The following is a 25,629-nucleotide window of genomic DNA, read 5'->3' on the forward strand; positions in this document are numbered from 1 at the left end:
GTCAATAGTTTCTATTACTCTTGAAGTAGGATTTTTAATCTCATCTCTCTTTTTCTCTTCAAACTACATAGCAAATTTTAAGGTATGTTATTATGAAATACTACTGGGATAAAAATTTAAGTAAATTGACATTTATGAAGTGTATACCTTTGGAGCAAAAAACTCAAGAGCAAGCTATTCAGTTTCCATTTGTTGAATACACACTATGTGGGATATACTAAAGGGAGTCACTAAGAAGACTGGATTGAAAAATTTCTGGTATTCAATATTATAGTGAGGGCCACCTGTAAACTCACATGTCACAACTCACTAAGTTGCATTTAAAACATGTTCTCATTTAGTTTCAATTATACTTCTAAAGATATGTCTAAAGATAAAGAAAAACATATATGCACACATCTGTCTGTAATTTTATTGATTTTTTATTGTGTAATGATTTGTGTTCATGCTTTTTCTTTTTGCTTATGTTGTTTTAAGAAATAATAAATATAGCCAGGCAGTGGTGGCGCATGCCTTTAATCCCAGCACTCAGGAGGCTGAGCCAGGTGAATCTTTGTGAGTTCGAGGCCAGCCTGGTCTACAGAGCGAGATCCACGAAAGGCACAAAGCTACACAGAGAAACCCTGTCTCAAAAAACCGCAAAACAAAAAGAAAAGAAAAAAATAAATATATTTTATAAGAAGCATAAGATTAAAATTATAAGGCAATGAATTTGTTTTAAACTACGTACAGTCATCTCTGCATGTCCTCCCATCATGATCTCAACGTCTCTCGCTTGCAGTATCTCTCCTCTCTCTCATCAATTGGATTCCCAGAGCTCAGCCTGGTGCCTGGCCATGGATCTCTGTATCTGCCTCCATCAGTTACTGGAGCCCCCATGGGACTGGACTAGGCCCTCTGGATTAGGAAGATGGTTGTTTGGCTCGAACTGTTTGGAGGGCACCCAGGCAGGGGGATCGGGATATGTCCCTGGTCTATGTGCAAGCTTCTGGAACCCAGTGCCTGTGGTGTGACTCCTTGTACAGCCTTGGTGCAGTGAGAAGCTGCTTGGACCTGCCTAGTCTCAGTGTGCTGTGCTCTGTTGACTCCCCATGGGAGACCTCGATTTGGGGGATGTGAGGATGCGGGGTGGCTTGGGAAAGAGGGCTGGTGTTGGGAGGAGGGAGGAAGAGGGGATCTGTGGATAGTATGTGGAGTGAGTAGAAAATTTCTTAATAAAGAAAAATGAAAGAAAAAATAAAGTAAAAAAGACATAAAGGTATTTAACTATTATTAGTCAGTCTAAGGCTAATAAGATTGAAATTTTAAAAGATCCTACAGTTGTACTATTATTCTTTATACCCTTTCCCCATTTTACTAATATATATTTCTGTTATTTATTGGCAAGTGATGCCTAACGATTTCAATTTGTAATACTTACATGACATTTAAACAAAGCTCTGTTTCTGGATGTGTTGATACATACCCTACAAGTCTAGCAGTTGAAACAAAGAGATAGAATGGTTGTCATTGGTTCAAAATCAGCCTGTACTATAGAGTGACATCTAGGTGAGCCGGAACTACAGTGTGAAAACATATATACATCTGTTACATACATGTAAATACATCTATTATCTAGAGCTGGACATTTTGGCATCCTGAAAGAGATCCATTCTTTATCAATTTGAATATAATGAATAGAATCGATTTCTTTTTTTTTAAAGACCATTGCACCGGTTCTCTTTTTTTTAAAAAGATTTATTTATTAATTATATATACACTGTTCTACTTGCAATGTATGCCTGCAAACCAGAAGAGGGCATCAGATCTTATTACAGATAGTTGTGAGCCACAGTGTGGGAATTGAACTCAGGACCTCTGGAAGAACAGCCAATGTTCTTAACCCCTGAGCCATCTCTCTAACCAAATAGAGTTGAATTCTAATGAAAATATAATTCTAGTAATCACATCCAGTTCTGTATCAAATGAGTATCTTAAAGTAATCATGTGAACTTATATATGTATCTAATTTTTTCTTAAAGCTGCTTAACATACTACAGTAAATATTTAAACTCCAACATTGGTCTTGCAAAAAAAATAAAATAAAAAACAAAAAAAGTTGCCTGACATTAAGGAATTTGTAGTCAGATGTTAAAACAAAATTTCACTTTGATAAAATACTCTAAAATCGCTTCAAATTTATTCTTACTAAGAAATAAATAACACAAACAAAACAATAAAAAAAAGAAAAGTGATAGCCTCTTGCAATACATACTTGCAGGAGTTTCTCACTGTAGTGTGAGAAACTATTCAAACCAAGACAGATAAGGAAAAAATAAAAGGATAATAAAACAATTCATAAGTATTCATTTTATTATTGTTGTCGAGCTTTGTAGTATGCCATGTGTAGATGCTCATTCAAGTCCTGTCCTAAATCATGGGGAATTGTTTACTTTATTTTATGTTTTCTTTTATTTTCAATGTCTTAAAAGGAGCTTCTCAGTAGTTAGCCTCCTTTCAAAAGCTAACATACACACCAGTTCCTTAGAAAGCAGCTTCCTTTACTGGCAAAATTCCCTGGACATATTTTAAGAGCCTTGACTGAGTTGTTTTGCCTTTTAGCTCACAATGTGCTTTTGAATGATCAATATGCATTATGGAACTATGCTTACTCACCATTTTATCCAGTCAGGAAAATGTATCAAATATCTGATGCATATATTTAAATGCAAACAGTATTCTTACTATTCTTACTTAATAAAAACACCCATGGATTTCCCTTTTTCTACTCCCTAACCCAAGGATTTTACATTTCTCTGGGCTAAAGATAAGATTTAGCAAGTAAAGTGTTTGGGGCACAAGTATAATGCCCTGAGTTTGATCACTATAAGTGGAAGGAGAAAACCAACTCCCACAAGTTATCCTCTGACTTCTACATGACTATCATGACACAAGTGTGTCCACTCAGCTACATAATAAGAATTAAAATTAAAGATTAATGAAAATAGTTAGGTCTCACTTTGATTATGATATCATTGTTTTTGCAGTGGAATTTTTTGATATAATAAAAATATATTGAAATATTAAAATGATTTATTATCCCATAAAAAAATAGAAGAAACCTTATAAAATACAAGAGTAATATTTTCTTGCTATGTTTGATCCCATTTTTAGAACAAGGTTCTTACTGTAAATTAGTCCAAAGTCACAGATAGGTGGAGTGGAAGACCATAAATGTTCTAGAAAGTCAGCAGATTCATGAATCTCTAAGAAGTACCCATTTTTAGAGCAATACACATCAAGTAAGACAAAGGAAACATTGAGTCCTACAGAAGAAGTTTACTCTTGGTATATCCAACATTTTCCTATAGTTTGAACCTTGAGTGTTCTCCAAAGCATGGCTTATAAAGGAGTGCTACTGAGCAGTGTTAGTGGAAGTTTTTGCATCTATGATTGTATACCTTTGTAAAGGATAAGAGGGCCATTCTTCCAAAATACTATTTTGTGGATTCCTGGTCAGAGTGTGAAAACTGTGCTCTGTTGCACATCCCCAAACTAATGGGTCACCTTATTCTTGGACAAATGTGATCGATCCAAGAATCTTTAATATAAAACTTTCAAAGCCTGGGGCCAAAATAATCATTTCTCTTGATAAATTATCTTTGGTACTTGTCTGGTGATGGAAATCTGACTAATTTATCTCTATCTTGAATGTTGCTAGAGTCTCATCACATGTAAATGAAGTTTCCTTTCATTTCTCTGACAACATTGACTAAAGGTCTTCCTATAGAACTTAGGAAGCTAAATTTCTACTCTTTAATGACATAATAAAAACCAGTGAGTATTTAGGAAGATATAAGACATGTAATTCCTAAAGTCTGTTTGTTTATTTAGAATTTTAAGTCACTCAGAGTAATATATTCACATTCCACATCACACTGATACAGGAAACTTAGAATATGTAGCTGTATAATTATGTACTATGGTTTAAATGTGACATTTTTGAAAGTAAAATAAAGGAAAAAAGAATTTCTTCTTCAGAATAACTTTGTATTCAAAGCATAAATGAGTGAAAATTTTGAACAATTTATAAAAAGCTTTGAGATAGCTGTAATGTTGCCTTCTGTTTTTCCAGGCTTCATAAATAACTTTGAAAGCAGGTAACAAGGAAAGAAATAACAATGAAGGCACAGTATAATCTACATTTGGAAGAAGCCATAATTTTTGTAGTGAACAAATAGACAAAAGTGATTTTTGAAAATTAAAATATATGTGCATATAATGAAGTTTAAAATTTTCTATATTTTTATAACTTACAGTAATAATTTCACAAGAAAATATTTACTGTTTTTTTACTAGCAATCCAAATAGCACTTACACAACTCCAAAATGTCCAATTGTCTATATTTATAATACAATTCTAGACTGTATTGGATTTTTTATTGTTTTGGTATTGTGATTTATTTTTCCATTATTTATGCCTGAAATATTTGCCTGGCTAATGCATTTTTTGAGCACTAAAAGTGTTTATTTTGTGTTTGATTCATTATTACAGTGTTAATCTTTGGAATCTATGCTTGTTAAAGAAATATAACCTTCTGGTCATTTGTTTATATTTACTTTGAGGTAGTAGAAAATATCAATGACAAATAAAGAAAAAAATTAATTTCCTTCCAAAAGTATACAAAAATATTAATAAGTGGTGTTTGTATCTGTGGAAAGTATCTTTAACCAAGAGGTCTTCAAGGACAGGGTAAATGTATAGTTTAAGGACTTGGGTTCAATGTCCAGAACCTAGTAAGAAGAACAGAATGGTGATGCACGTCTAGAATCCCAACCTTGGGGAGATAGTGATCTATGGCAGCTTAGGCTTCCTGGCCAGCCAGTCTAGCTGAACCAATGTGCTCCAGGTTCAGTGAGAAAATATATCTCAAAAAATCAAGTGGAGGGCTGGAGAGATGTCAGTGGTTAGGGGAACATATTGAACTCTCAGAGGTTCTGAGTTTGGTTCCCAGTATCCATGTCAGATGGCTCCCAACTACCTGTAGCTTTAGCTCTAGGCTAGGTGATACAATCTTACGGTTTCTGAAAATGCCCACAGTGACGTGCAAACACAGACACACTTCAAAAAAAATAAAGTCATTAAAAAATAATTGAGAACCATACAAGCCTATGGTCTCCATACGCATGTGCCCAATTATGCATGCCTCCCTTATTCACCCATGTGCATACATATACAAAAATGCATACATACACACACACACACACACACACACCATATACCACACACATACACACAAAAGAGGGCTGGGAGATAGTATAATTAGCATCTGGATCTTTCAGTGAAAGTTGTTTGAAAAGTCTGAAGTTATAAATTATATATATGAATGCAAACGCTTAATTGCTTTTATAATTAGAACTTCAGTTTTAATAAAAATAGTGTAGCAGCCAAAATTATGGATATTAAAATTATTTGTAATGTAAAAGTTCTGATGAATAATAGAAAAAAATCTCCTGTAACATAGACTTTATAGAAAAAATAGGTCATTAATGATCTGATTTTATCAGCCTAGTATCATAATTTTTGAACAAATATCTACTATATCCATTTTGAGTTAAAATTATGAAGCATGTGTACTGTGGTTTATGCTCTATAAAGGTATAATAGTTAATGAAGAACAACTGGATGCTACTGGATGCAAATGATGAATAAAAATTTGTGCATAGAACTGGCTTACTAAGCATAGCAACCACTATGATGTGGAAGAATCATATATGGTTACTTGAAATTTCCCCAGATGAATTTCTATGTTTTGCAAAATCTCAGCCACTGACTTCTAATATCAGCCTACAAATAATTCAGTGTGTTAAATTTTCTATCCTAATTAGTGAAAAACATAGTTCTGAATAAATCCTTAAAATAAAAGCTAGACTCACTTTCCTGTCTCAATGTCTACTTTCTCTTCTATCCCTTCTATGTAGATGCACAACCAAAAACAAAATAGGCATCAATTGAACACAATGAAACGTAGTACCTCTCTCTTTACTTTGGTCAAGTACCTTGAAGTAGCAAATCATTTTATTGAATGATGACAATTTTTTTTCCTAAGTTAAGACTGTGTCTCACAGCAGAGAACTCAGTGTTTAACATAAAGTAGCTGATAACACCATACAAAACAGGAAAAACTGTAGAAAGGTGTAAGGATGATGTCATCTAAGAAGTGATTTTCTCTTTAGAGAGGCTGATTTCACCCTCAAAATGAAGCACAGAAAAGACAAAGCAGGGAAGCAATCCCTAGATCACTGATGAGGAAATCCCCGTGTTCTTTTCAGACCAGAAAGTAGTGGTGTTATATGTCTAGCTGGATGGTAAGGTATGTTTCTACAGGAGTACCTTTTTGCCTAGAACAATGGTTTAAGGAAGCAAAGGTCAATGCTGAGTATAGTCTCTCGAGCTTAAGGGAAGGCTAGGGAAATCTTCAAAATACCAATCTATCTAATTCCTACATGCATATGACTGAGGCAGCAAACTCAATAACTGCCACACTCTCTTTTCCGTGACATGAGAGTGTGAAATCACTTTATTGCTTATGGAGAGTTGCTAGAATATTTAGCACACCATAAAGTATCCTGAGGCAATCTCAAGAACAAGATATTCAATATCATTTGAACACTTGAGAGCACCTCATATATAGAAATAGCAAATAAACAAATATTTATTCCCAGAAGACAGCAGAGATCATGAAAAAAAACTAAGACTGAAATAATTAAGAAAAACATTACAACTTTTAACTTTTGTAAAGATTGCTTTTTTTATAAAGAGAAAATGATATAATTTTAAAGATACACTCTGATGTTTGAAATGTAGGCAGCAATTGATATATGTGTGTGTGCCCATGTGTACATACAAAACAACATAAACTAAAGAGTGATGTCAATTTAAACAGTATGCAATAGAGATAATAATACAGATATATGATCTAAGGCCAGTAATTTAAGTTTTCAAGCATTGAACATTTTTTGTGATCCATATCAAAGATATTTCATATTTAAAGTGGGATGTTTGCAAAAATCTTCTAGTACATTCAGCTAAAGAAAAAAATTAGAAAACCACACTAACTTATGCTGTCTAATACAGATCTACATTACAATACATAAAAGGACTAACTGTGAAGGAAATAGATTATTAATTTTGTAAAATAAGCCAAGGCATTCTTTAGATCCATATTTTTCATTTTGAATATTCCTTTACTTTGTAATATTTAATTTATTCAAAACATTACTACCTATTTTAAAAGCATTTAATACTCATGTAAAAATATTCCACTATTGAAAGTTTTATCTATTTTTACTACACAAATTAATCCTAGTAAATACTAGTAGATTCCTTCAAAAAAGAATCATGACTTCACATATACAGTGATTCTGAAAGCAGTAGTTTCATACTAATAAATGTCTTTATGTTAATATGCATATATATATATATTTATATAAGCATGTATATATTCACAGCTGACTTATATAATGTTTAAAGGGAGTGTGGGTTCAATTATTCCCAGTAATTATTAATTTCTTCATGGCATTTATTAAACTCTAAGCTGAAAGAACTTTTAGTTGCTCCACAAGAAAATTGTTTCAACTAGTCATATAATATAGGATATATTATAAAGCAAGTAAATATTTTCCAAAATTGGCAAGTCAGGCACTGAGAGAGTATATGTTGCCTTATTTTTATAAAAAATGTTATTTTTGTATGACCTATAAAAATATCAATATTATAAGTATCTTACCTACTGTTATACTGAGCATGTATATGTAATTTATTAGAATATTGTTGCCATATGCCCATATGATAATGTTTATAAAACTAAGATTTAGTTTTCAATTTCTAATTTCAGAGATTCATCACTACCTAATGGATCTCATAGCTTATGAAAATTTTGAGATTAAACTCAGAAAAGAGACTTGGCTAAAAAACTTCTTGAAGAAATATATAGACAATAAAATGTGTAATTGTATTCAATATACAACTTATATCAAGTTCATATTATTAAAATGTGTGTTACATTTGGCTACTTGTCAGAGAAACATAATTGGTGTTAATATTAATGCTTTTCAGGTATATTAGTCTAGGATGGCATCCATGGTCTCTTAGTGTCTGCATTACATCTGTCCAGGTCCTTCTGGCTTTCAAAGTCTCCATTGAGGAATTGGGTGTTATTCTGATGGGTTTGCCTTTATAAGTCACTTGGCCATTTCCTTAGCTGCCCTTAATATTCTTTCTTTATTCTGTACGTTTAGTTGTTTAATTATTATGTGGCAAGGGGACTTTTTTTTGAGGGGGGGGTCTAGTATGTTTGTTATTCTGTAGGCTTCTTGTATCTTCATAGGCATTTTCTTCCTTAAGTTGCGAAAGTTTTCTTCTATGATCTTTTTGTTTGTTTGTTTGTTTTTTTTTGTTTTGTTTTTCGAGACAGGGTTTCTCTGTGTAGCTTTGCGCCTTTTCCTGGAACTCACTTGGTAGTCCAGGCTGGCCTCGAACTCACAGAGATCTGCCTGGCTCTGCCTCCCGAGTGCTGGGATTAAAGGCGTGCGCCACCACCGCCCGGCCCTTCTATGATCTTGTTGAATATAATTTCTGTGCCTTTGAGTTGGTATTCTTCTCCTTCTTCTATCCCTATTATTCATAGGTTTGGTCTTTTCATGGTGTCCCAAATTTCTTGGACATTTTGGTTCATGACTTTGTTGGCTTTAGTGTTTCCTTCGACTGATGAAACTATTTCTTCTACTGTATCTTCAATGCCAGAAATCCTCTCTTCCATCTCTTGCATTCTGTTGGTTATACTTGCATCTGAAGTTCCCAATCATTTACTCAGATTTTCTATTTCCAGCATTCCCTCTGTTTGTGTCTTCTTCATTTTTTTCTATTTCCCTTTTCAGGTCTTGGACTGTTTCCTTCATTTGTTTCATTGCTTTTTCATGATTTTCTTTCAGTACTTTATTGTTTTCTTACAGGATTTTATTGTTTTCTTCTACTTTATTTGTCCTTTTCTCTAGTTTTTTATAGCGTTCTTCCCAATTTTTGTCTTTTCCTCTATATAAGCCTCTACCTTCTTCATGATGTTATTCATAAGGCTGTTTTCTTCTGCTTCTTCCAATTTTTGGTGTTTAGGTCTAGATGTTGGAGGAGAGCTAGGTTCTGGTGATGCTGTATTGCTCTTCATTTTGTTGTATGTACTTCTGCCTTGACGTCTGCCCATCTCCTTGTGGTTCGTGCTTGGTCTTATCAGTGCACTTGGTCCAGACAGAGCTGACAGATTTAGGAAGTCTCTCTTATCCAGATGGGAGCTCTCTTGTCCAGAAGGGAGGTCCAGGGCAGGATGGGAGCTGGGGGCCAGTCTCTAAGTCTCAGGAAGTGGCTGGGGTCTCAGGCAGATGGGCATGGGGGCAGGGCATGGAGATTGCAGGGTCTGCCGGGGGTCTTGGAGAAGGGGAGCCTTCCTGGTAGGGCTAGAAGGGAATCTGCCCGGTGGCCAGAACCTGGGGCCAAGTTGGGCAGGTCTTCCCCGGAGTGGCTGGTGCCCAGGGATGGGGTCTAGCCTGAGCCCCGGGCACTCACCTCTGGTCCAGAAGGGAAGTCCAGGGCCAATGCTTTTCAGGTAAACTTGAACATAAATGTACTAAGTTTCTTTGAACACAAATAGTTTCCCCATCCAACCACACTACAGTCCAAAAGGAAATAATAGTAAAATCCCAAGACAAATGACAACTCTCCTGTTAAATTTTATTATCTCCCACAAAGATATCTGGCCATACTCGGATTATAACCCTGAAAATTTGCAGATATAACCATTTAAACTGTTCCAAGAAACAAACTATTACAATATGACAAGAAACACCAATTCCTATAGATTTCCTAAGCTCAGATTGTTTTTTTCAAAAATGATTACTCATGCAATTGACAGAAATTGGAACAGCATGTGAGCATTCATGTAGAGTCACAATTTTTATTAAATCAAAAATGAAAAAGAAGAAAGTACAATACTCAACGAAATGAAGTATTATGGCTGTTAGGTTGGTGTTTTTGTGGGATGCCTAACAGTGGGAGATGTTTTGTCTTTGACTCATGTCTGCTCTTGGAATGCTTTCCTCCTGTTGGATGGCGTCATTCAAACTCAATATGAGGATTTTTGTCTTATTTCATCTTGTCTTGTTATATTCGGTTCTTTTCTCTTGGAGGCCTGCTTTTTTTCTGGAAGGCAATGGAGGGGAAGTGAATCTGGGGGGCTGAGAAAGTGGGGGAGAACTAGGAGCAGTGGAGGGAGGGGAAGCTGGTTAGGATGTATTATGTATGAGAATCATATATTTTCTATAAAAAGGAGAAAGAAATATAGTGAGACACAACTGCAGGGAGGTATATTTTGTTTGGGGAGTGCATGGGTATTTGGAGAGAATGCTAGGTATGGTGAAGTTTTTCTCCCCATCCACACTGTTTTATATTTTCATCTGCTTTTATAAGCTAGAATATACTTATCAAATCAGGTTCCAGTCATTCAGATCTTTATTCCTTCCTACATAAGGCTCTGAGCACACTAATCTCTCTGGTCTTTGATAAGTCAACACTGCAATCAATAGCATGCTGCCTTTTCCTCCGGGTCTTACCGGCTTTGTTGATTAATATCAGCTTTCCAGGAGAAACATGAAAATCAGATCATATGCAACAGTGTCAAGCTGCCATATGACTTCGGGAAACTGAGACATTCAAGGGAACTGGGAAAGTGAACTGCAGTAGATAAATGTCAATTTCAGGGTTTTTTGACATTTTGTTATATTTAAATTACAGGCAATGTTATTTTGGTTGCTTCCTGCTCTAAACATGTTGGTTTTCCCTCTCAGAAGATTCTGATAAAATGTGTGATTATCCCTTGCCAACATTTTCAATTCCTCTTCTATGCAGACAGCAGGGTTTATATGATAAAATTTTAATGACCATGGACCTGCATAACAATGCGAGGCACCAGAACATTTTCAATAAGCCTATGCATTTGTTAAGACTGGCATGGGTGTTATTCTCTAAGCGGAAGGCTTCCTGGTCTGAGAAGCAGGCTTAGCAGGGATAGAGCTGCTCCCAAGAAAGCACCATTATCATGCAGCAGTGGTCCAGATGAAATGGAGATTTATGAACCACAGCCAAGGAAGCTATATTACTGGCTGTAAATTAAAACGGGGCCTAACATATACCCAACGTGAGACTGGAAAATCTAGTTTTCAAATTACCCCACAGACTTACTTGAAAGCAGCTTTCAAGTGCCCTTCTATTGCTGATTGCATCCCTTCAACTTCCCACAAAACCCTACAGTATTTTCATGTTGCCTTTTCAGAGGATGTGGGAGTATCAGAATGTATTCAGGAGAGACTTTGGTTTAACTCCTTTTCAATTCCAGGTTAAGTCGATGTTGGAGCTGGACTCTGTCAATGTTAAATCAGGCAGTGACTTGTCTGCTCAGAGAGCTCTGTCTGAAAGAGTGTGTGGAACTGGCCTCATGTCTTACATATGCATGTGCAGCCTCAAGCCTGGCAATTTTTAAACACATCACAAAACAACATAAAATTTCAATCAAAATTTTTAAAAGTTTTGTTTGTTTTCTTTCTTTGTAAATTATTTGAGACAAATAGCAAAGCATAAATAGAAAGTTATGAGGTATTGCTTCTTGGTCTCCTTGAACTGTCTTAGTAAGATGCCATAATGTTTTGAGCATGCTTTCCTCTTCTTGATAAGTTATTTAAATTTGTCTGCTACGTGGTGAGTTTTTCCTGCAGGAGCTATACTATGACTATCATAAAAAAAAAAAAAAAATTATTTTGAAAGTTTTCTTCACACACCACAAGTACTGCCCGGAGCATAAGAACTCAAGGTGGAGATGCTGATGGGTGTTGGCCCAGGACATCCTGTTTCATAAATTAAAATCTATTGCTATTGTACATCAACGTCTCACAACATGACACTGATTGGACCTTCTGGTTAAGAAGAACAATTGAGAGTATGGGGAAACAGAATGTTCACCCCACAGGAATCTAGATTAATAAGAGAAATGCTTTCCTGGGCAATTAGAGCACCATGATGCTGTTCTATAAAACAACATTTGGTAATAAAAGTAAGAAAAAGATAATAAAAATGGAAAGATGATACAGACATGCTGGGAGAAACACTATAAATGTTATGATAAGTGTACGATGATCCATTAAAGAAAATAATTCCCAGAAGTTTAACATAAAGCTATAAATAATGGTTCATATGTAAAGGAAGAAAGTGTCTGGTAGACCAGAAGCAGAAACCACAATTTCTTTAAAATAAGTGGTTAAAATATTTTGTGCCAAGATTTTACATATAATCAAAGAAACTAGGTTTTGATATTGGGAGTCAGTATAAGATTCCTCTGAGACTTTAAATTATAAGATGAATTAAGTTCAATAAAAGTACTTTAGAATGCAAAATACTGTGGCTGATGACACAAAATTCAGTATCTTCAAGTTTCAATTAAAAATCATTCTTTAAAATCACAATAAACTTGAAGGAATAATAGTTATAAATATCATTACTGCAAATATGTATTACTAGTCAAATACAGATATAGTGCTAATCCCTACAAGGGTATGTGTGTTTACTGATCTAGAAAATTTCATTCTGGTAAGATGTTTAAATATCAGTTGTTTAATTGATTATTCATAATGGAATAGTATATTAGGTTGCCCAAGAAAGTACCTATATATCTAAATTTGACATATATTTAAAATAAAAATACATTGTAAAGAATGTAACAACACATTCTTAGAAAAATGTAATTTTATCCGGGTGGTGATAGCCCATGCCTTTAATCCCAGCACTCAGGTGGCAGAGCTAGGCAGATCTCTGTGAGTTCGAGGCCAGCCTGGTCTACAGAGCGAGATCCAGGACAGGCATCAAAATTACACAGAGAAACCTGTCTCAAAACATAAAAAAAAAATGTAATTTTATAAAAAAAATTGCAAACATAAAACTATCTAACCAAATAATCCATTCTTCATTGTATTATTTGTGAAATTGCACTGTAGTAGGAGGACTTTGTACCTGATCTCTCTGACTTCAAAGCCTCATCGTTTCCCCAGTGTGGTGGTGTTGTGTTCCCCAAATATTGTGCACTCTAATAAACTTATCTGGGGTCAGAGACGAGAACAACCACAATATTAAACATAGTGGTTAGGCAGTGGTAGCACACGCCTTTAATCCTAGCATTCCAGAGGCAGAGATCTCCCTGGATCTCTGTGTGTTCAAGGCCACAAGGATCAGCCAAGCAGGGTGACTCATGCCTTCAATCCCAGAAAGTGAGCCTTTAATCCCAAGGAGTGATGGCAGAAAGCAGAAAGATATATAAGGTGTGAAGACCAGAAACTAGAAGCATTTGGCTGGTTAAGCTTTTAGGTTTTGAGCAGCAGTTCAGCTGAGATTCATTCTGGATGAGGACTCAGAAGCTTCCAGTCTGAGGGAACAGGATCAGCTGAGGAACTACTGAGGTGAGGAAGCTGTGGCTTGTTCTGCTTCTTTGATCTTCCATCATTTCACCCTGTTACCTCTCCCAGGTTTGATTTTATTAATAAGACCTTCCAAGATTCCTGCTACACCCCAGTGATAGGGTAAAAGGAAAATCTCTAAATATGTAGCAGTTGCCCTGGTTTCTGACACAGAGCTTCTACATTCTTTGGGAATTTGTTGAAAGGGTCTTTTGTTCTAACAAGGCATGTTTGAGCACTCCTGCTCTGGATGGCTTCAAGATACAAATGCTTTTCCAGGAAGAATAATGCCTGATCAAAAGTGTGTAACTCTCATCCCACTCACAACATCCAGCAACAGGAGTGGAATAAACAGTGTTAACAACCAATTATGCTTATATGATGAAGCCTTCATAAGAATCCATGGTCAAAACTCAGACAACTTTCAGGATGCTGAGAAGGGTTCTGTGAGAATTACTCTGCTCCAGAACATTTTGCAGTTTTCCCTTTCTACCTCTTCATCTAACATTTTGACTTTTGTCCTTCATGATATCCTTTACAATAAGCCACTAATAAGTAGAATTTCCCTGAGTTTTATAAGCTATAGTAGCAAACTACTTTAATTCATTAGGGAGTCATGGGAACTGCTAACTATGAATCTTGATCCATTAGTTACTTTACTCATTGCTGTGTTTTAAAATGCCCAACAAGAATATGTTCAAGGAAGCCTTTCTTCTGGTTCACAGTTTGAGAAAATGCCTTTGGTTGTAGTGGGAATGGCCTAAAGGTAGGAGCAGGAGACTGGATAGTTACATTGCAGCCACAGGAAACGGAGTAAACAAGAAATGGAGCACTACTATAAAACCTCATAATCTGCTGCAGTACCCACTACCTCCAGAGAGGCTCTAACTCCTATGTGTTCCCTAAGCTTCCAAACATCACTCTAATCTGAGATGCAAGTATTCAAAACATACACTTAAGATCGTAGCACACTCACCCTACAGCCTGGCTCTGATTCTGATATGCTTATGATCACCTCATGATCCAAATCCACATATTCCAGATCCCAAAGTCCCCATGATCATTAACTGTCCGAAAGTCAAGATCTGTTCTAAGAATCATGGGAAACTAATAGTGAGTCCTTAAAATACCCAAATCAAATTAAAAATCATTTTCACTCTTATAGCCTCTCTCAGCAATGCGGTCTTTATTATACACAGCCTGGCTCTTTTGTTCCACTCTGTGCATATAGCTTTTCTCATGACATGCCTCATGGTTCTGATAGCTCCAATATCTATGTGTCTCCATTGTAACATCAAAAGCTTCATCATAATGGTTTCATGCAGGACCTCTGTGCTGGGACTCTGCCTCTACTTCACATACCTGGGATCAGCTATTCACTGAAACCATAATACAAGACACTAGGACCATTGGAATGCACATTTTTCATGCCTGCAAGCCAATATAGTGTGGATGACTCTGATAAATTCTACCTCTACCTTGACATGTAATTGACCCCTTGAACCATGGTTGTAATGAACTCTGCATGCCTGGTTGGGTGCCAAAAACCAAGATTTACTTTGATTCAGTATTTGTGAAAGTCCAGATATCCTTCATGTTAGTAGGGAATACATATAGGATTGTGTGTCATCCCAAAACAGCTGCAAGACCTCAATGTATCACATTATCATAGATGATACCTAGTGGAAGCTGAGTGACAGAGTTCTGTACTCAGTTTCTCTACCACCTCATATATATTAAAGCATCTCCCAAGATCAATTACAGCCAGAGAAGGGGAGATCGAAGTAATAGCAAGGATCTCAGTTACAGATGTAACTTTCAGATCAAAGCTGGAATGAATACACACTACATCGATCCCTACTAAAGAGGATGTAGGCAAAAGGTGTTATCCTTGGCCCAAGATACTTGTGACTAATGATTGACATGGGGAGTCTATGTGACTAACTCTCCTCATCTGTGAAGTCTTTTCATGTCAACAAACAAAGTACAAGTGATCACTATGAGCAAAAAAAAAAATCAAATAAAAATGGACTAAAAGTTATGAAATAATTTCATAACAGGGGCAACCTTACTACCCTTACTACCACAACTGTGTAAGATGGGTCTCAAGTCCATTTCCACAAAGGATGAGCATATTGGTATTATGTCCCTTTGCATGGTTGAAAGCAACAGTTGGGCATCATACTTGAAGATGAAAAATTCTTGATGAGCAAGTAGATCAATGCAGTATTTTTTTATATTTCAGTTAAAGTTTTCCATATAATTAAAAATAAAATGCATATATTAAAATATATTTTATATGAAATAACATTGACATATAAGTGAAATATATTTGTATATACATATATCTATGTATAAAATGAATTTATATAAGTGGAGAATGAAGAGTAACTCAGTATTGATTACTAGAAAGAAATACATCAACCATCGACTTTATTCCTTCTTTGTACTTCAAAAATATTAGTCAGTTTTTGAGTTGAACTGCTACAGCTGCATCTATGAAACATGTTCTGCTAAAGCAGAAAGACACAATTACCATCCCATTTACTCCCTTGTTTTCAGCCCTCTGGCAGTCAGGCAAGGCCACTAATGTGCAACACTGAACTGTCATCAAAACTAAGTTTGTCACTTCTGAGTTGTGGCAGCAAAATTCATGTCCAAGATGAACAAGGTCTTGTTCTCTTTCTCTCTGTCTTTGCTGTTGCTCTTGCTGGAATCCCCTGCTCAGCGCATTTCATCTCTTTTGTGGGTATTTGTTAGCGTAACTGTGGCTGTGAAAGACCTGGATGCTGTAAGCATGGAACTTCTACTCCAGCAAAGAGGAGGGCATTTTATAATTTTGAGTTTCTAAGATTTTAGGTGTTGGTTGTGTCTTTTGTCTCTCTCTGTCCTGATAGTCATAACACATTTACTGTCATTAATAAGTTACAGAAAAATCACCTCCTGATATTATTCTACCTCTATGGTCTACAGTCTTTTTCTTAAATAGCAAAACAGAATACACATCCATTCAATTGCATGTAAATTTATTTTAAAAATTGATTCCAATTATATTTTCTAAATCCTCACTTGAGACAGATACCACCCAGCTCCTATTTATGAGTGCATTCCAGGGAAAATAAAAGACTTTACAAACTACAAATTATGGTTTTAAGTCATACAAGTTTAAAGCAAAACAGCAGAGACAAACATGAAGATGGCCATGCATTATCACTGGGACAATTGTAAACCAAAAACAATTACAATAGAGGATTTTTCTTCTTAGCACGTTAGGCTGATGCAATTTACAGATAGCTTTTACTCTTTACATTACCAATTCTGTTTCTATTCATCTGAAAACAAACATTGTTTGTCTACCATGTGCCAGGCACAATAAGAGTACTGAAATACAGTGGCAAATGGTGCTTAGCTCCTAGAGCTCACAGTTTAGTAGAGAAACAGGAGAAAAAAAACAAGCTATTAGAATTTTTCTTGCTAAAAGTGTTCAATGTAGGTATGGAATAACACCATAAGAATCCTGCACATAATTCAATTGCTCAATTATAAAACAACAATGTCATGAGCAATCTTTGAAGACAAGGGACTCTATAGGTAAAGTATTATAAATTAGAAAAAAATTATATGGCTTGATAAGAACAACCATGAAGTATGAGAAAATATATTTAGAGAACTTAAAATACAATAAGTAGAATATGGACATGGATTTCATATGCTATCAAACTAGGTATCATATAAAACAGAAAAGAAAAAAAACACTGTTTCAAATGTTATGCAAAAAACTTGAAACTTTATTCTCAAATAAGAGGAAAATGCTTACAAATTTTAAGCAGGAAGATGACATGCCAAATTTTATTTTAGAAAGCTTCTTCGGGAAGCAATTTGGAATTTGAATTGTCAGGGAAAGAGATGGGAGGTTAAAAGAGTGACTGGCATCTATTGCAGCAATCTATGTGAAGAATGATTGAAAATGAAGCAAGCCAATTGAAGTAGATGTAGAAAGAGTCAATAAATTTGAGATATATGTGGAAGTTTGAATAATGAGATCCATAGAATGTAGGGAGGGAAAAAGGAAGATATATCTAATGTTACTCAATGAAGGTGATGCAAAATATAATGTTTTAATTAAAAATTTTGTAAGACCATTGTAATAGTGTGAAAAAATTATAAAACTAATATCTGGAAAATAGTTAATTGATAAAACGCATGCTTAGAATGCATTGGTATGTACATACTATTGCCAGAACCATGAGGGAACATCAATCTAACCTACAGGACATGATAGTAACGTGGTTGAAAATAGCCATCTAAAACCAGATCTTTCATTCTATTGATATCTGTTTTTGCATCATCAAAAAAATAAAAAAGAGGTATAGCCTGATAACTGCATTCTATCAATGTATTTAAGAGAAATAGAACAAAATTCACATCACAATTTGTTCAGCTATCTAGATGATATCCCAAATGTCAAAACTACTGGGAATTTTTGGTGCTTCTCAGAAGTATTCATCAGATTTCCCAGATGTATGGAAGTGAGTGTTTTTGCACAATGCATTCATGTACAAAGTGGAATAACTAACTCATTTCTTTAGTCCCCAGAGAATTATGCCCTTAGCTTGCTCCAGGCCATCCCTTTTTAAAACAAAATCTAATTTTTTCTATATTGTATCATAAATTGAATAGCAGATGTTAAAGTCTATCCTGGGATCTTCCAAAGGCTGCTGACTTTACACAACTTTCAGAGATAGGAAAGTCTGTGACTTAGTCTTACTGAACATTAATAATTCAAGAATATGAGCAAATTTATGAAGGTGGTGGGGAGTCCCTCGGGGCATTGATGTCAGCTTGCATCAGAACTTCAGAAAAGAAAAGAGAACACTCTGAATGAAATGTGAGGGAAACAGTAAGGAGAAGAAATGTAGGGGCAAGGCCTCCCAAATCTTCAGCACAGTTACTAAAAATATAAAATACTGTTAGTGATTTTTTTATTAGAAATGGGTAGAGAAATTCAATATTCCTTCATACAAAGAGAGAAATCAAGACTGTTAACACAGACAGGACAGAAGTGGAATCGGGGAATGGAAATGTCAGCCTTTGGGAATTCACAGATTACAGCTAAGTCTGAGACATGAATAGAATATAGAATATATAGAGTTGAGGAATGGGAGTTACCAGATCTCCAGGAGGCAGTGGGAGTCTCCGTAAAAATTACAGTAACACATTAAGAAACTTGTTTGCTGGTCACTTTATTATTGAATTTTCTGATGATGGACTATAATGCTTGTTGTGATAAATGTTTTCACATGAATGTTTGAGTTGGTCCAGAGTTTTATTCAAGACTTCTATTCTGCTTTTATTCTTTACTACTCCTTACATAAATTCTATGTTCAGACTAAGCCAGACAGTATATTGTCCAATTTCCTCTCCGGTTGTTTCTCTTCCTGCAGAGTCCATACTTTGAATACTGTTACCCAGATCAATGTGTCTGGCTAACATCACTGGGCCCTTCACATCACTCACCAACTTCCTCTCCCCATCACTTCTATCTACTTTATCTAGTTTCTGACCTCATAATGTCGTTGTATTGTCCACAATAAAAATGAACAGAAAAGGACAAGCCTTTAATTAAAGCAGAAGAAAAAGAAAAGAATCAAAAAAGAGCAGAAGCAAAACATAGTGTATTATATTGTTTTCAAGGTCATTAAGTCTCATATTTTTAAATATACTCCTAGCCATGAAATTTAAAAACTCATCACATTTTTGGTTCAGTTATTACATGTGTTAAGTATCCTGATAATACATACTACTAAAATATAATCGAGTATGATGAGTGCTCTGGTTTGCTTACCAAGAGTATTCAAACTTTGTCCTTATTTTCTTTGTGTATACAGCTTCTTTTAAAAAAATATTATGTTTTGCTGTTTGGTTAAATTTTGTATTTATTTTGTGGGTTTTTTTTATTATGTTCTCTTTAGTCAATTTTTATATGCCTGGCCATTCCTTTCTTTTCTCTTCTTCCTGAATGATAAGGGGAGGGTTCTAACAGTGAGAGGAAGAATGGTCAATGACGTTCAATGCATCTCACCTACCATAAATATAACCTCAAGACAATTCATAGTCAATATTAGTAGGAGATCTTCATCCCAGTTGATTATAATTTTATCATTGGCTAGTAGCCCATGCTGATATCCATCCTATTATATTATGTTAAGAGCAAAATTCTCTGAGAATAAAATTGCTATAAGATAATGTATCTTAGCTATGCAGACTTCATACTAACTATAAAAATCTTGCCAAGGTTATATTCTAGCAATTAGCCTTCAGTTTGGGCTGCTAATGGATATTATACTCAACATTAGGAGAGATACACTAAAAACACTTTAGAAAATACATCTTAGATGTTCTTAGATTAAGGGATAAGAACAGACTAACAAATCTTATTTAATTAAATAGAACTTCTGTTTTGATAAACGGATAAACCAGTTAGATCTTAATACTGGTATCACAGAAGTAATGATAAACAACCCATCAGATAGATGGCTCAAATCAAGTTCAGAAGGATCGATGTAAGGATAACATGTTAGCAAGCACCGTGGCTTTGCTATGCTGTGCTTTAATTTGCCATTGAACTGAAATTTTGTGATTTTTTTTCCTTCTTATTTCTTTCACTAGGAGCAATCTATTGAGAACTGTATTTAGTTCACTGTGTCTGGGTGAATCATTTGAGCTATGAGTACTAAATTGAAATAGCAGAAATAATAACACTGGGAGTGTATACATAAGTATAACAACAACAAATAAAACCTTACAAGAATTGTCCAAACTGTGATGGGGAGAAACCATGATTGTATTATATGACAGAATATACCAACCATCAAAGGTATCAATAAAGCCTATCTAATAACAGATCATTTCCGTACATTCTAGTAATTATATAGATAGGATCTATTACTTAGAAATACATAGGTGTATCATCCTGCTTCCTTCGGAACCTAAAGGAAGGCATGAGTAACAGTGTATCTCTAATAGAAAGTGGTAATGAGGAAAAGCTGAGGAGGGTCTGCCCTAGGTTATTGATACCCTCTCTATGACACTACTGGGAAAAATAATCTTTCCTGCACACTCAACCTTTTGACAGTCTGACATGACATTATCATTCACAAAGGTCACAATCAAGAATAACACAGTCATGTTCCAAAATAACTACACACACACACACACACACACACACACACACACACATACACACACACACACACACACACACACACACACACACACACACACACACACACACTTTTTATAAAGTTTTAAATAAGTTTATGATTTAGACCGCATTTCTAACTATTCTCTGATGCATGTAGCTCATGGACCACAGGTTAGGGAAACCTAACAGTATTCAGGTTTCATGGCACCCATTCTACTGCCTCCTTAGTGTGCTCCCAACATCCACAGAGACTAAGCCTGGAAACCACATAGTAAACAACACCTGCTGAAGGGCATGTGCAATTCTTTCCCTCCAGGAGCACCACCCAAGTAAGAAGCAAACGGTTTCCAAATACTCGCGCTGTATATTTCTAATTATAGCCTTAACCAGAATGACATCTGCAATAAAAAAGAGTGGCATTTTCTCTTTGATTTCTCATATATAAATAAATCGCACAACACTTTAAAGGTTAAGTTATGCAAAATATATGGTTATGTACAAAGGACTCTCCCTCCTTCTGTTCACTGGAAATTGACATCCAGAAGATCTCGATGAGTGTTCTATTTCTACACGAACCCTGCTGCCTATTAATTTCCATTCAAAATTTCACCGTGAACATTCATGATGCATTTTCAGGGATAAATTCAGGGGAGGTGGAGGGCCCATGTACTGTCTTTTAATAAAACTAATCATATTAGTGAAAATGTACATTGCCACTCCAAGGAAAACAGGGCCAAACGGCACGGCCCCAAGCTCTCTAGCTTTAATATATGCCTCCTTACACCAAAAGCCAACTCTCTTGACTTTAAAACATCTTGCATAGGGGAATGGGAATGCTAATGCCAAGCTGGAAGGTTAATTTAAGGACCAACTTGGATTAATATTTTACGATTACTTCCCCACAAGTCCTGTAAACCCTGTAACTAGTTTCCCCTTTACCTACAGTACGTGCTGACTTGTGAAGTGGATTTTCATTTTTTTTTAAGTAAAGCAATGTAGGGGAATTAATTCCCCCCAACAAAAGGAGTTTTGAGGTTTTGGAATAAAAGCATTCTTATATTTTTGGTTGCGAGCCTAGCCTTTAACGGCTGAACCATCTCTCCAGCAGCCCAATAAAAGCCTTCTTGGTCTGCAATGCCTGCCATGGTGAGTGCCTTACACCTGGGTCTCAATCTAAAAGGAACAAAACAAAGCAAACAAAAAGAGATGGTGATGTCTAATACCCAAATAGTGAAACTGAACGGCCCTTAAAAGAGATCTTCGTAAGTCATCTATTTCCAAACATTTGTTCATCTTGTGCAGTCTAACGCCAGAACTCCTCATTCAAAACGTAGCAGCAGAAGGTGGCATGGAAACCAGTGCTTCATAGCTGGCCTGGGTGTATTTTTCTCCATGTGTAAATCCATCGATCTCTCATGTGGTTCACAAACACCGCATTTTTCCAGGAAGGTACAGTAAATTTTATATATAGGCCATAAGCGGCTATGAAGAAAGTCCTTGCCCATATGCTCAGAGCCTAAAGTGACACTGTCAGGAGCGAAGGGGAGCAAGGCTTTGCTGCTGAGAAGGATTAGCAGACAGCCTGGCCCTTCTGTTTGTTTTTCATGTAGATGTGCAGTGAATCAGGGCATCAACTCCCACACAGACGTGTATTCTCAGCCTTGGAGGAAAGAGGCCAAGAAAAAGAAATCAGACTGCACGGGAAAACAAAAATAACCATAAATGGGATACAAGGAGGGGTTTAGCAGCCATGAGCTGAATGGAGTTTTGCTGGATACTGGGCCCGCTGACTCCAAAGCTATTTGGCTTGAACAGCAAGATCACTAACGCCTGCCTTTTCTCTGCTGGGTTTGTGAGTACTTTATGAGTAGGACCTCTGCTTATTCATAGATATTTCCTGCTCAATGACTCACATAGTTTCTGCACACTGTAGGTATTCACATTCCCATCTCTAGAGCTGAATTTTCTGCAGGAACTATTCTGTTGTACTGACAGGCAAACAGGGGGACCCCTCATGGCTTGAGTTGTAAATAAAACTGCTGGAAGACATTGCCATTTGGAAACACTTCAATATTTATTGTGTTGACTTGTTCTTTGAGCCATAGGAGATCAAAATTTTAACCACCAGGGAATGGTAAATTAGTTGTTAAATGTACATATTTTGTAATCAGATATTTCTGAGATTTTAAAATTGAAAATTGTCTATATTGAACTTCTGCATTACTTAATAAGAATTTCTTGTTTTAATAGAATTTGCCTTCTATAAATACACTATTCTTAAACCCTAAGACATGGAGATGAATGGAAATAAAAGAGAACACCACAGAACTGATATTTTCATGGCACTCACACATTGCTATCGAAAGAATATTAAACCTATCATTAATACAATTGTAAACATTGTTTTATGGGTATAGATTAAGAAACAATGTGGCTAATAATACTAATGGTTAAATTAGACAAAATGAACAAATCAACTTCTATAATGTCTTACTTGCTTTCTATTACTTTGCCAAAATACCATGAGCAAAAACAACTTGTGGAGGAAGGATTTATTTTATCTTGCAGTTGATAGTTCCTCACTGAAGGAAACCAAGGCAAGGACTCAAGTCAGGAACTGAAGCAAGGCCACAGAAGAACACAGCTTACTGGCTAGCTCCCCATGACTTGCAGGATGGCACTGCCCGCACGCAGCATTTACACATATTCAGGTCAATCCTCAATGAAGAAGATATTCTAAGACTTTCTTGCAGCTCAATCTGACCAGGACATATTCTCAATTGTGGTTCCCACTCCCCAGAAGGCCCTAGCTTATGTCAAGTTAAAAAAACAAACAACAACAACAACAAAAAGAAACCTAACCAACACATGCACTGTGCCTCATATGGAAAAGCAATCTGGTTCTTCTGTTTAGAAATGAACAAAGCTGTCTCAGGAAGCAGAGATAGTAGTCTCTTCACTGTTGGTAAAAGATGAGGCCAGGAGCACAGGTTCCCCCTTTGGAAGATGGTGCCCAAGGAGTGAAGGCACCTGTCTTCAGTCCTAATACTGAAGAGGCAGAGGTAGGTGGGTTCCTGGCCACTGTAGTCTACGTCGCAATTCCCAGGCCAATCAGGGCTTCATATTAAAACCTTGTCCTCAAAAAACAACCAAAAAACAACGAAACCAAATCATGCTTTAAACAAGGAGGCTGGTGCTCACTGATAGCTTATGGGATGTCCTTGTCTGTTCTTCAGGGTTAACTTTTCAAGCTAAGATATTTCTTATGCCAGTCTAAGCAATCACTGCCAATTTGGAAAATTCTTGTACACTGGCAATTTAAGAAATTTAAATTGAGCCTGTCCACAAATGATATGTTCAGGAAGTGAGAGGATATGTAAACATAAATATGCTTTCTACTATCTTCAGAAGAACTGTGTGTAGCCAAAAAATCCACAGACAGACAAGGCAAGCACACCAATGGTTAGTGTTTGTTTGTCTTCTTGCCTTCAGAGAATAATGACTTCAGAAGGAACAATAGTGAATTCAGAGGGAGTCATAGAGAAGGAAAAGGTTATCTAGTTGACCTTAAATGTTTGTCACGAGATTTCCTGTAGTTTCTCTTGAATCCCAGGCTGCAACGATGTGGAGTGCACATTATGGTGTAAAATAATGAAAAACCTTGCAGGTAAAAAAGAAAACATATTATTTTCTTCACTAGAGAATTGCTCTTTGTAGATGTATTTCACAGCCTAATTTTTGTTACAAGAGATGCCCCATAATCTGACTGTGTTTATCCTACAGCAATCCTTACATGCATCTAAGCAATTTGTTGTTTTTCTTTTTTAATTTTCCACAGTCTTGAGCAGACAGGGAAAACAAAACAACAACAACAACAACAAACCGCCAAACAAACTATTTTAACAGAATAAAAGTTAGTGCCCCATCCACACAATTTCTGTCATATTGGTACTTTAAACTTTCTTCTAAGAATGAATCCCTTTCAGAGTGATCTTACACAAAGCATTGATAATTATCCTCCTGACAGGCTAATGAAAATTAAGGAACAAAAGAGAGCAAAAACAAAACAGTTTATAGTAGAGTTATCACAAGCCTAGTCATCTATAAGCAGCAGGAAGCTGCACATCGGATTGCACAAAGCACTTCTAAAACATGCTGTCATTTGGCTCAAACTTAATGGAAGCTTAGGATAGAACTTTAATGATCGGAACAGTGACTCTGTCTAGCATCAGATACAAAACTAATGAAACTGGCAACTTGTCTACTTTAAGCCAGCAAATTCTCTGCTCTAAAAATCATGTCTGTCTGACAAGCAGGAGGCTATGTCTCACAGCAGAGCCTAGGGCATTTACATACCTCAGATTTCCATATTTCATATTGCTTCTTTCCCCCCAGACACAAAACAACAAGTATTGATTCAATATCACCCCGCTGTCTCTTTTAATTGAAATCTTGAGCATATACAAACATGTCAAGAGTTAGTAATAAAAAGTACAACTAACAGCTCAGAAGCCATAGATACTGATCGTTGGGGGATTAGAAATCCTATTCTTTTGCTTGAGGTTTGAATCATATTAATGGTTATAAATGAAGATGCAGTATCAGTAGGAGTCAGGTTCTGTCAAAGGAATATTGAGAGACTCCTTAAATATAACCTACTCCCAAAATAAACTCATCGTGAGAATACCTTCTATTGCAGAGTTTGGGTTAGGCCAATTATCTTCAGAAAATGTTGGTAAAAGATAGACTTGGAGAGGAAAGGCATACCTTAAGATAGCCCGGTGGTTTGAGTATTTTGTCTCCTTAAGAGTCAATGTAGCGCCGGGCGGTGGTGGCACACGCCTTTAATCCCAGCACTCGGGAGGCAGAGGCAGGCGGATCTCTGTGAGTTCGAGGCC

The 25,629-nt window shown here is 36.1% G+C and overlaps 1 protein-coding gene across 4 annotated transcripts in view; it reads right to left on the reverse strand.

Moving 5' to 3' along the window:
• Positions 1 to 25,629, reverse strand: part of Pcdh9 (protocadherin 9) — an 883,393-nt gene that overhangs the window by 681,076 nt on the left and 176,688 nt on the right. The gene's annotated exons all lie outside the window — the stretch shown is intronic.

This window comes from Peromyscus maniculatus, chromosome 9 (assembly GCF_049852395.1).
Source record: "Peromyscus maniculatus bairdii isolate BWxNUB_F1_BW_parent chromosome 9, HU_Pman_BW_mat_3.1, whole genome shotgun sequence".
Classification (NCBI taxonomy): Eukaryota; Metazoa; Chordata; class Mammalia; order Rodentia; family Cricetidae; genus Peromyscus; species Peromyscus maniculatus.